Genomic DNA, 12102 nt, shown 5'->3' with positions numbered 1-12102 from the left:
TTTTTCGATGAAATGAATCAAATGACCGATCCCATAATCCTCCCATTAGAGTCTTTAGAGATGGAAATAGATCAGGTTCCGGGTGGGTGGATCATCACCAGCCTCCATCCACCCCCACCCCACCCCACCCCACCCGATCCATCCACCACCCGCCAACATCCACCCAAATCCATCCATCCATCCATCACTCACGAGTGAAATGGATGGTTCGGGTGATAATCAGATGTACAATATGAACATTTAAATTATTAATTTTTTTTTTTTTGGAAGAAAAAATTGATGAAAAATGGCAAGCAGTGCGATTAGTGGGTCTTTGTAACCCATCAGAATTAGGACTGATTATGTTCCCCGGGAAGAAGTTGTCATTTATCAATCCAAAGGAACTTGGGTAATAACATTTTATCATTGAGGACATTAGCTTAAGAATCACAATATTGAAATATTCGATTATAAGTGAATTTCAAAAATAAAAATATAAAAAAAAAAATATTTTTGAAATATTCGGGTGATGGGTCGGGTCAACGGATCGGGTGATGGGTGAAAATTGTCCGCCTGAATCCAATCCGTCACCCGCCTATCATCCGTTTAAACCGCGTTTTTCACCCGTCCAATAAGGCGGGTGGAGCGGGTGAGTGGTGGTCCACTGGATATTTCCATCTCTACCTCCCATAATTAGGAGGGGGAATTTCTAACTACTTGAATTATCCTTTATTCTCATTGTTTTTTTTGGAGTGTATGTAGCTTATTATTGTCACGGTCTGAGTGTTTTGACACTGAATCATGCGGTGAGCTCTTGTCTTGTGGCGACGAAAACGCAAGCCTAGTGTAGAAGAGGGCTCATGAGTACAAAGCAACATGGGCCAAGGGTATCTCAAAGGTTGCACAAGTCTTAAAGTGACGAGTGCAGAGTTGGTGCTTGTGACGGCCGATACTTCAAAGCAGGCACAAGCGGATCCGACTACAAAGAAGGTCTCTTTGGAGGTTCTCTTGGTTTGGAGAAAATGCTTTAAAACAGGGCAAGCACAATATCTATTAAGGCTAAAAATAAAAATAAAATAAAATAAAATAAAATAAAAAATAAAAAAACTCTTTTAAGAAAAACCTAATAATAAGAGCTTTTTTTAAAGTAGTTTATTCAACAATAAGCTTATTGGTAATTACATACACTGAAACATCCAACCATTAACAATTTTTTACCAATCACGTACAAATAGTATTTTAGAATTAACCTTTACAGCGTAAATTTTCAAGCTTTTTTCAACCTTCTTTTTTTCCTTTCTTTAGAGATTATATCCCCAATTATTGCCCCATTTATAACTAGTCCACAAGTTATCTCCACCAATACTAGTTGGACAGATGAATTAATCTCCTCTTTTATGGAGAACTAGTAGCCATCTTTGGAGAAAGAGGAGGATAGGAAATTATATATAGGATCCATTAGTTGACATTGGGTTTAACCTAAAAATTAATATTGGTCTCTAGCAAGACGTGGCGACAACCCAATTAAATGGAATTATTATCTTCATAACATGATGCATTGTTGTATTCATCAATATGGAATTGTAACAATGTAATTTTTGTAAGGCAAAAGCTAACAAACACCCAACGCATTAGATAAGAGAACTAAAAGTGAAAATATTAAGGTAAAATAAATATTAATTACATTGATAAATGCATGATTTTGGCATGCATTCCAAAATTAACACTATTTTAGATTATATATTATAAGTTTATAATCAGTTATCCAATGCTCCCAGACGCTCGTTAGTAAGATCCTTCTTTTAATACCCTAAATTAAGGCAACTTTAGGGTTTAACCTAGCCACAATTTTGTAATATAATTATGTAATATCTTCAAGAGTAAAAAAAATTCTAGTTATTTGTTTGTGGATGTAGCTAATTAATCGTTTTCATGTGCTTTTTTTTATAAACTAGTTATCTCATCTTTCTCATTCCTCTCCATACATATTTCGAACCTTAACCTCCGTTAAGTGGATTTTAGTGAATATATCCATTTATTAATTTATTTTCGATCAAAAGCCCTAATTATATATTTTTTAAATTTTTCTTGTTTATTTCTTTGATTTTGTTTACTTATTTTAGAGTTATAATATTTTTTTCTTTCCCCATGTTGATTTTTTCTCCCTTGAAATAAAATAAGCTTGATTGGTAACAAGTTTAGGAGGCACATATACTTGCTTATTAATTTATGATCACTTAAAACCATAGTTATCATAATCGAGATTCCACCTTGGATTGGTGAGGGGGGTTTCGAATCGGTAAAATTAAATCGTAGAATCTATATATTGGGCTTCAAAATGTAACTAATGACTAAATAAATGATTTTCAAGCAATGAGAATGGTAATATTATATATTGTTGATAACATGATATCGACAATAATATAAACAAAAAATAGTTTTAAAAGTAATTTCGCACACACACACAGCTCAAATAGTACACTATAAAGTCAAAATATCGGTATATATTCTTAATCACGAGAGTACGAGACAATTGTTGACAAATTATGAAAAATTAAAGTTGTTGGCCCCTAAAATTGTTCCCCTGATAAAAAAAAAAATCCGTTGATACTAGAATACTAAGTGTCAATTGTCAAGTTAGTTAATTTCAAAGAGATAGCTAAAGAATGACAACTACAACAAACTCATGTGATTTTTTATAGGAAAAATGGAAATTAACAATCCCACCTTTGCTTTTTCTGCCCAAAACAATCCCACCTTTTCGAATTCCCAAAACATTCCCACCCCTTTTACCTCCATCTTCTTAAAACATGCCTTTTACCGATTTATGAAATTGGTAACTTGTTTTAGATGGTGAATTGCCACATGTCACCTTCTAATTGGTCCAATTTTAATTTTTTTTAATTTTAAAAAAAAACAAAATTAATTTCCCTCCTTCCCAGCTTGAAAATTTTAAGGTACAACAGCCTATACCTTGCTTGGTACAGACAAAAAGCGCGGAAAGAACATGTAGCTGTTTTATAAAGAACATACCGCTATTTTTTAAAGAACATATAGAAGTTTTGTAAAGAACATCCAATTTTATGTTTTTTTTGTATATCTAAAGAACATCTGTAATATTAATAAAGAACATGAAAATATTATGTAATGAACATTATTTGTATATATCTACCATAATTTTATGACAAAATTCAATGAACATTTCACAATAAGCAATGAACATTATATCACAAATAAAAGTTCATTACACTGACAATAAAAGAACATGGACATATGTTCTTTTCACTCTTTTTTGGTGCAAATATGTTCTTTTTAGTTTAGGTATACGTTCTTTACATTATAATAGTATGTTCTTTTCCCTACAGTTACATGTTCTTTACATTTGTATAATATGTTCTTTTTGCGAAACAGTGGTACGATGCAAGGTACCTACGCCTCACACTACTGGCTGTTCAGATCCGAGTACCCGGATTTTCGGGTACCCAAAAATGCAGGTACCCGCGATTGCGGTAGTTAGAGATGCGGCCCATGATCCGACCCGAGAAAAGCGGGTACCCGGCTATCGGATACTCGGATTTCCCGGGTCGGGTCACAGGGTACCCGATTTATAAGGTTTTTATACAAGTATTATATATTTTTTTTTGAATGGATTTTTCTTTATATATTATATATTTAAAAAAATAATATTACATCTTTATCATATTCAAAATCCCAACTGAAATGAATATACTTCAACATAATTATCACAGTATCAAATCAATGAATATACATAAAACCCACAATGATAAAAATTCACCATAATTGAATTGTAAAACACTAAAACCCACAATGATTTGTAAATATTTTATCCCCAACCTAACAAATCTACTCCATTTACATAGCAAACTTATAACCTTCTTGTAGATCTAAGCATGAATAATGAAAGCAAGCAAGCACCGCACCGAAATGGAGATGAACTCGGACTTCAATGATCGAAGAGTAGAGGTAGAAAGATGCAAAAAAAGGTAAATCATCCGTGAGATATATGGAGGAGGAGAGATGGAGGGGCTATCCTAATTGAAGATTTGAAGAACAAAAGCAAAAAAGGGGGATGACGACTGTGCATTAAAAGAGAGAGAGGGAAGTTGAAAAATATAAACCCTAATTCTATAAAAGTATTAAAGTACTGGCTAAGTTTGTTTTTTTATATATATTTTTTCTTCATAAAAATCACTCATACGGGTCAGCGGGTACCCACCACTTACTCAAGTCGGCCCATGACCCGATTTGAAGACCCGCTGATTATTCGGGTCGGGTACTGGCCCGTTGATTTTTTAAAAACTAAAAAAATACCCGGTTAAATTAAGTCGGGTCAACGGGTCGGGTAATTTTGAACACCCCTACCAACTCCTACCACCGCATTCCCAGCTCCCACCACTGCATCACACCACTTGATCACCACCCCTCCCCTTTCCCCACCTCCTTTTTCCGGTTTCTCTACCATCGCAATCCCACTCCAAGCCCCCTTTCCCACCGCAACCCTCTTCAGCTCCTCCCTCGTCATTGCCTCCAATCCTCTGCCATCAACGTTTCATTATTGGGGATTTTTGGGTTGAGTTTCCCATTTTGATTTGGGTTTTTCCGGTTTTATGGGTTTGGGTTTTCTAGGTTTAAGTTTTGTTTTCTAGCTTTGGGTTTAATTTTTGGGATTTGGGTTTAATTTCGTGGGGTGGGGGGGGGTTAAGGGTTTCGTGGGTGGTCCGGTTTAGGGGTTCATGGGAGGTCGAGTTTGGGGGTGGCTGCAATGGTCGGTTTTCGAGTAAGGGGTGGTAGGATTTAAGGGTTAGGGGGTTTTCAGGCAATGCGTGGTCGGGTTTAGGGGTTAGGGGGTTTCAAGGGGGTCCGGGGGGGCTAGTGTGGTGGTGGCTATGGAAGGGAATTGGTATGGTGGTGGCCATGGAAGACTTGAGGTTGAAGAAGGTAAGAGAATTTGAAAGGAAAAAAAAAAAAAACCTGATTAACAGGTTATAGGTTAAAAGGCCTGTTTTAAGAAGATGGGGGTATAGGTTAGAGGTGAGCAAAAAATGTGGGTACCCGATCTTGGATTTGGAACCGGTTAGGAACCACCGGATCCAGAACTGGAACTGGTCCTACCGGTTCCGGTTCCGGATCCAAAAATCAGGACCTGTTTACAACCGGTACCGGGTCCAATTCTCGGATCCAATTCTTAAATATTTGGACCCGGTACCCGGTGGGTACTCGGTTCCAATTATATAATTAGTTATTCCTGGACTTTTAGAACATAATTTTAACATTGGGCTTTAGAATCTCTAGCCCACTACTCACTTACTCTAGTTTCCCAACCTTTATAAGAACTATTTACCCTAAACTTACCCTGATATTCTTTTATTTAGCCGTCATAAACTCATATTCACGAGTTTTCACATTATCACCTTATGATAGATACTTATTCTTTTCAATTTTGTAGATCTAAAACTCAAATCTTTTACTTCTCAAATTCTTACATCTAAAATCCATTTTCCCCCACCTTCCCACACATTTGTTTTTGTGATGATGAAACGGTTGGAGACGAAGAATTAATAAATTACGGAGTATGATTCCTTGCTTTGAAGATGAACGAATTTGTCATATAGTTTAGTATTTTGGGTTGATTTTGTATGAATTTCGGATAATGAATGTGAGAAATAATTATGATAATATGGTTTTTCATTTAATTTTTAGATCTATTTTTTTCGTCTTACTATTCTGAGATTTTCATACTTAGTTCTAAAGTTTGGATGTTTGGTACTTTGGTATAAATTTTTTCTTATTTTTTTTTTCTTAAAAATCTGGATTTTTTTTATACTAATGATTACCGGGTACCCGGTTCCCACCAGTTTCGGTTCCGGATCTAAAATTTCGAATTCGATGCTAACCAGTTCCGGGACCAGTTCTAAAATTTTGGACCCGGCTAAAAGCGGTTCCAAGACCGGGTCCTTGGTTTTTGACCTGGTACCCGGCTTTGCTCACCCCTGGTGTAGGTGGGATTGTTTTGGGAATTCGAAAAGGTGGGATTGTTTCACTACTACAAAAAATGGAATAGAAAACGGTTGAAATAGGTCTTATAGAACGCCTCAGAGGCGTTCTTCTGCTAAGAGATATGTAAAGTTTACAGAACGGGTACAAAAGACGTTCTATATGCAAGGGAAAAGAGAACGGGTATAAGAGGCGTAAAGAGACAACCGTTCTCTTTCCTGTTTTATATGGCTTATAAAAAATGAATAAAAGTGAATGGTTAGCAAAGATAACCGTTCTCTTTGATGATTTTTTTTAAAAAAAAAAAATACTAATTTTGCATCATGGGAGTTTCATATATACTAATCTACATCTCAAATAGAAATTGTAAAAGTCAGAGTCTGATGCCAAATTAAAACAAAATTTATTATCCTTTATAATCAATTAATTACATTTCAAATACATTTTGAATTTTGATACAATTCTCTAACCTACCTAACTTAATAATAATCAATGTGCTAACAACTTCAGAAGTGCACCAACTTGAATTGCCCTTGACATTTGAAACCACCTTAATAATCTAATTCAACCACAGTGCTTCCACCAACCCGAACCACCAGCGGCGCTTCCACCAACCAGAACCACCAGCGGCGCTCCCACTTACCCGAACCACCAGTAGCGCTTCCACCAACCTCAACCACCGCAACACCTCCACCAACCTCGCTCAACCGCCGCACCGCCTCCACCAATAGTGCACGCAAATAGTGACGTCGCACCAAACACCTACAAATTAAAAGATGAAAAATCAAAATATAATCCAAATCGTAACATAAAATTCAATCGATAACAATTATAGATCTAAAATTTATAATTGAGAAGCAAACAAGCTACCTCTATAATGTTAAACACCAATCAACCTGTAACAACTTGTGACCATAAACAGAGCAAAACAAAGATTCAGCGGGAGCTTTATTTAATTTCATTCGTATTCTAGGAGGAAGAAGACGACATCTGTAGACACCAAATTTTGATCCTACTTTTGTAATTGTCACTATTAATTATCTTTTATTATTATTGTTATCGTTTTTTGCAAATAATTATTATTATTTTGCTAAATATATTTTATAAACTTAATGACGTTTGTTTTATTAGTTAAAACAAAGAAAACAAGTAATAATAATGATTTTTATTTATAATTTCCAAAATACATGTTACAATTTGTACTTCTAAACTACTAAATTACAAAATATAGAAGTACAACTAACACTACATGTATTTTTACCCTACTCCACCGAAGTAATTTTCGGGATTTACTTGTGGATTAACAAGTAAATTAATACAGCCATTAAGAGGACCACTAGCCCCACAATGTACCTGAAGTACACCCTTATCATCCTCATGTCTTCCTCAAAGGTGAAGACAGGCTGATCTTCCTGGTTTTCTTGAAACATGGTGGCCGAGTTTAATGGTTTTTTTTTTGTTTGGTTTTTTCGGGCAAGGAGGAAGATGGAAGAAGATAAGAATTAAGTGGTGAGTGGAGATTTTGGATAAGGGTAATTTCTTTTTATAGTAAAAAGTGAGTATTTTAGACTGTATTTTTATACGTATATGTATAATAATCGTATAGTATAAAGTACAATATTTTTTGTCTCGCTAGGGGAATATGTCATTTTCTTTATAAACAAGTGTTGTTTACTCCTTTAGAGTATAATAAGTATATTCGTATGTTCACTTAGACGGCTAGAGTAAGTTTTATTCTTTTTATTTTATCTAGTGATTTTTGCGATTTGTGCACTACTCTATTATATGACCAGTTTACCTAATCTATAAAATCCACTACTCTAAAGACTCATGCCCAACCAATATAGGGAAATGACAAACATCCCCACACCTAAATGGGTACTATATGTTGTAGTGCTAAAGGGACCTCCTTTTATGTACGCTTGTTATAATGTCTTTGTCTTTTTGTCCCCCAGTTAATACTTGATCCGATAAATATAAGTTCGGACCAAACCCATCGATATTTATCTAAGGATAATTGAGTATTGTATGGGTGAGAGTAAACGGGAAATACTTGTGGATACAACGCGTAGTAATGAAGTATGTATGAATAGTAAAGACAGCTGAAAATTCGGATCGTGTATCGAGTTTCTGTGAAGGATGTTGCATGATTATCTTCACATTTGGTATCTTACCTCTGTTCGTTCTCCACATACTTAATGGCTCTGACATTCCCTTTTTTTTTTTTTTTTAATTTTGTTTTTCAATCATTCTGTTTTGCTTATTCAGTCTAGTTAGTGTATTCTTCTGTCAATTTTTCATGTACAATCATCAATAGTGAATTAACGTTACCTTTTTTTTTATCCCCCCGCGGTTAATATTGTATCCAATAAATTTCAATTTGGATCAATTGTATCAATATTAATCTGACGCTAATTAGGACAACTGGATTTCATACACGTCATATATTGCATTTCACTATGCAAACACTATTTGACACTATTCCAAATAGTAATTTTCGTTACGTTGGTTTACGTTGCCGACGTGAATTTGGTCTTCTGTTTTATTTGTTTTCCTGTTGTTTTGATCTAGTTTTGTATCTTTTATCTTTTTTTTACGACTATGATATATATAAGTTTGTGTTTTAGTAGAGTAAAGCAAGATAAGAGTTCACCTTTTTTTCTTAAGGTCATTCGGTCAAGGGAATATAGTATACTCTTGACTACCTGAAATTTATGTCATATGACTTAATATTGTATGATTTTACATGGTGTATTTTCACTTTGACCGTGTCAATCTTATGATTTTATATGATTTACCTTACTTTATACTTTTAGTAAGGGTTATTATTTGTAATGCTCGTACTTTTAAGGTTTTTCCGTATGTTTAGATGTTCTTGGGTAAATTTATATGTCCGGTTCAGCGCAACATGTACACAGGCGCAAAAGCCCAGACCTATAAAAGACCACTATCTAATAAGGGCAGGGGTTATTGTTTTTACTTTTTTTTATATAAGCTCTGTAATATTTTGTCCAATCCTATTAATATTGTAACCTAATGTCTTTGTGTAACTTTCAGAGCTGACATCTCAGAGCTGATATTTATTTTATAAGTGTTGTTTTAATACCTTGGTAAGTATAATAGTCACTGAATAAATTTAGGCACTCTGCTATCGTATACAGTGTGAGTATTACTGAGTTGTGACATAACTTGATCATATATTTTCTTTTTTTTAATACCATGGCATTTTAGAGCCTTTTTATTATGTGAATACTATAGTTGATTTTATTACGGTTTTCTTTATTTTATCAGTTTAAGTGTTGCAAAACAGATTAAGTAAGTTTGTTACATATAAAACGAAAGAACTTAATATCAAGATTCTCATTATTACCAAAATCTTGATATTTACCAAAATAATCCTTGTTTTTTTAATTTATTTACCTTTTTTTATTTACAAATTAATCCCTTTATTTTCCTATAAATACCCCCTAATTTTCAAGTTTAGGAGACACCAAAAATTCCTACAAATTCTCTCTTTAAAAATTCTCTCTAAAAAATTTTCTCCTCTAATCTTTGCTTTAGTTAAAATCTCTCTAATTTAGATTTATTCTTAAATTATTAGCTTATTAAAAGCATCTTATAATTAATTTGATATTGTTATTTTTATTTAAGAGTTGTTATCATCTTTAATTCCTATAAAAAAAAAACACAAAAATATTTCAAGTTCAAGCATTATTTTTTTTTATTATCCTTATTAAAAAATATTAGTAAGTCTATATTAAAAACCAAAAAAAAAGGGGGTTTGTTTCTCAAGATTTAGCTTTATTTTTCAAGTTTATTTTCTCTAATCAAAATTCAAAAAAAAAAAGTTCTTTAGCTTTATTTTTGCATTAATTTCCTTTAATATCTCAAAACTCCAAAAAAAATTCACTTAGTCTCTTTTATTGCACTTTAATTAAGGAGTGATAATCTTTTCATCCTTGATAAGTAAGAAGGGTTATCCAAAAAATTGCTACATCTAGTTCGAGGTATTATCTTTATTCCTTTCTTAATTTCCTTAATTATTATTATTATGCTAACTAATGTGTTTGTTTTCATGTGATGTTACCAATAGGGGTAATGACGATATTAGGTGCTAAATTAGCCCTAAATCTCTCATTACTCCACATTAGAAAGCCAAGCCTATTGGTGAGGTGATAGGTTACAAAGAGGGGGGTTAATTGCATTTTGCATTGCATCTCTTTATAATGCATTTTAAATATGAAAGGTTAATACATTCATGTGACTGCCTAATATATATTTTAAAGAATGATTTATTTCTTAAAGTGAGCTTAAAGACCTAAGGAATTAAGAGTTTAAGCAAAGGTTGTTCAAGAGTAAAGAATTACTTACCACGACCCAAAGATGGCCTGTGAAACAACCCTTACGACCAGAATCAGTTCCATTTTTTAGCTCAAGTGCTATAACTTTTCAAGAGCTTTCCAACCATATCTCACAATAATTTTTTCGATTTTTTAATGATTTTTAATGATTTTTTTAGTTCAAGCTATCAAATAGATGAAATATGCACGTTTTCTCTTAATTGCTTTTTAAAAATTGTATTAATTTATTTTTAAAGAACTAATGGTGGTATGAAACCTATATTACACTATATTATATATATACTTCTTAACTTATGGAGTTTTAATTAAAATGTCTTTAATCTTATTTTAAAAAATGACTTTAGAAATAAGAGTTTTAACCAGCCTTAATTCTAAGTGTTATTTTAAGAATCTTTTATTTTATTTTAAGATGACTTCAGAAATAAAGTTTTAACAAACATTATTTTCTTTTATAATTTCGTGAACCTTTTTATTTCAAACCCTTTTGTGACACAAGAATGAATCATAACTTTGCTTGTTTATTTCTAATAATTAATGATAGTTAATATAAGTTATGGCCTCATTTCCAAACATGAGGTTAAGATTAATTATTTAGTTGTATAAGGTTGTAACAATTATCCATCTCCATAAAAATAAGCTTATATCCCATTATAATTACCCGATGGATTAATTGACAATCGAATATAATTAAATAGTTTATTGTTCCCTTTTTATTTGGAAGTAAGGCCTTGACAGGTGTCGTGTTTTATTTGGTTAATTCCATTAAGCCTAAACACATAACCCTTAAAACCTTACAAAAATTACCTTCGAGTGAATTTGAAACCCAAAGTGAGATTATATAGTGAACCCTTACAGTATTACTCCCAAAAATACCTTGATCCACTAAAAGTCGTCAATTGGGACGCATTTGTTGAATTGTCTTATTCAAAAGACATTTTTGGTAATCACTAATCGGGGTGATTTTCCTCAACTAAGGTGGTTCATTTTACTTTTATGAGTGAATTCGTCAAAGATCACTAAAATCCCACTTACAAAAATGACATTTATGTCAATAACCCAAATTAAAAACCCAATGGAATTGGTTATTTAAAACATTGCTTATGTCCGAACTACAAAGGTTTTGATCCGTGAGTGAATTTAAAATCTCGCTATGATCGGTACGTAGTGAAACTTTGGTGCTCAAACCTACCTTATATTAATTTTTTTTTATGTGGTTTATAAGTCTTAAAACTTGATTCTTAACAACGCAATAGTAAGAGCCCGTTCCTTAGAACGGAAGGGAAGACGAGTTCCAGACGTTCGATTCTCTTAACCTAAACCCCGAACCCTGTGCCTTATTTCTTTTTATGGAGTTAACAGTTGATTTTTTTTATTGACTGTTTTAAAATCCGTCCTTATTCGGATAAAAATAAGGTGGCGACTCTAAGTCTTTAATTATAAGTCTTATTAGACACTTAAGTGAAACCTTTTATAGACTAATCTTTGTCCACTAAAAACCAGGTACCACAACATCCACCACCGCAAAATTTTATCAAGTGGCGAATATTTTGAAGGAGTGAATTGTATTCTTTAGTCGTAGCTAGTATATGATTAATGCGCTGATAGGTTGTGTTCCGAGGACTTACTTAAACTAGAGGAAGAAGACGACGGAGAGGAGGTTAATCGAACATCATCTCGGAGTTTTTAGAACATTGACCGACGAAGGTGAAGGGAAAGAAGTAAGCGTTTCATAGGAGGGAAGAAATGA

The sequence above is a fragment of the Chenopodium album genome, chromosome 12 (genome assembly GCF_948465745.1).
Source record: "Chenopodium album chromosome 12, dcCheAlbu1.1, whole genome shotgun sequence".
In the NCBI taxonomy this organism is placed as follows: Eukaryota; Viridiplantae; Streptophyta; class Magnoliopsida; order Caryophyllales; family Amaranthaceae; genus Chenopodium; species Chenopodium album.
The sequence above is the reverse complement of the archived record's forward strand: the minus strand, read 5'-3'. Positions refer to the sequence as shown.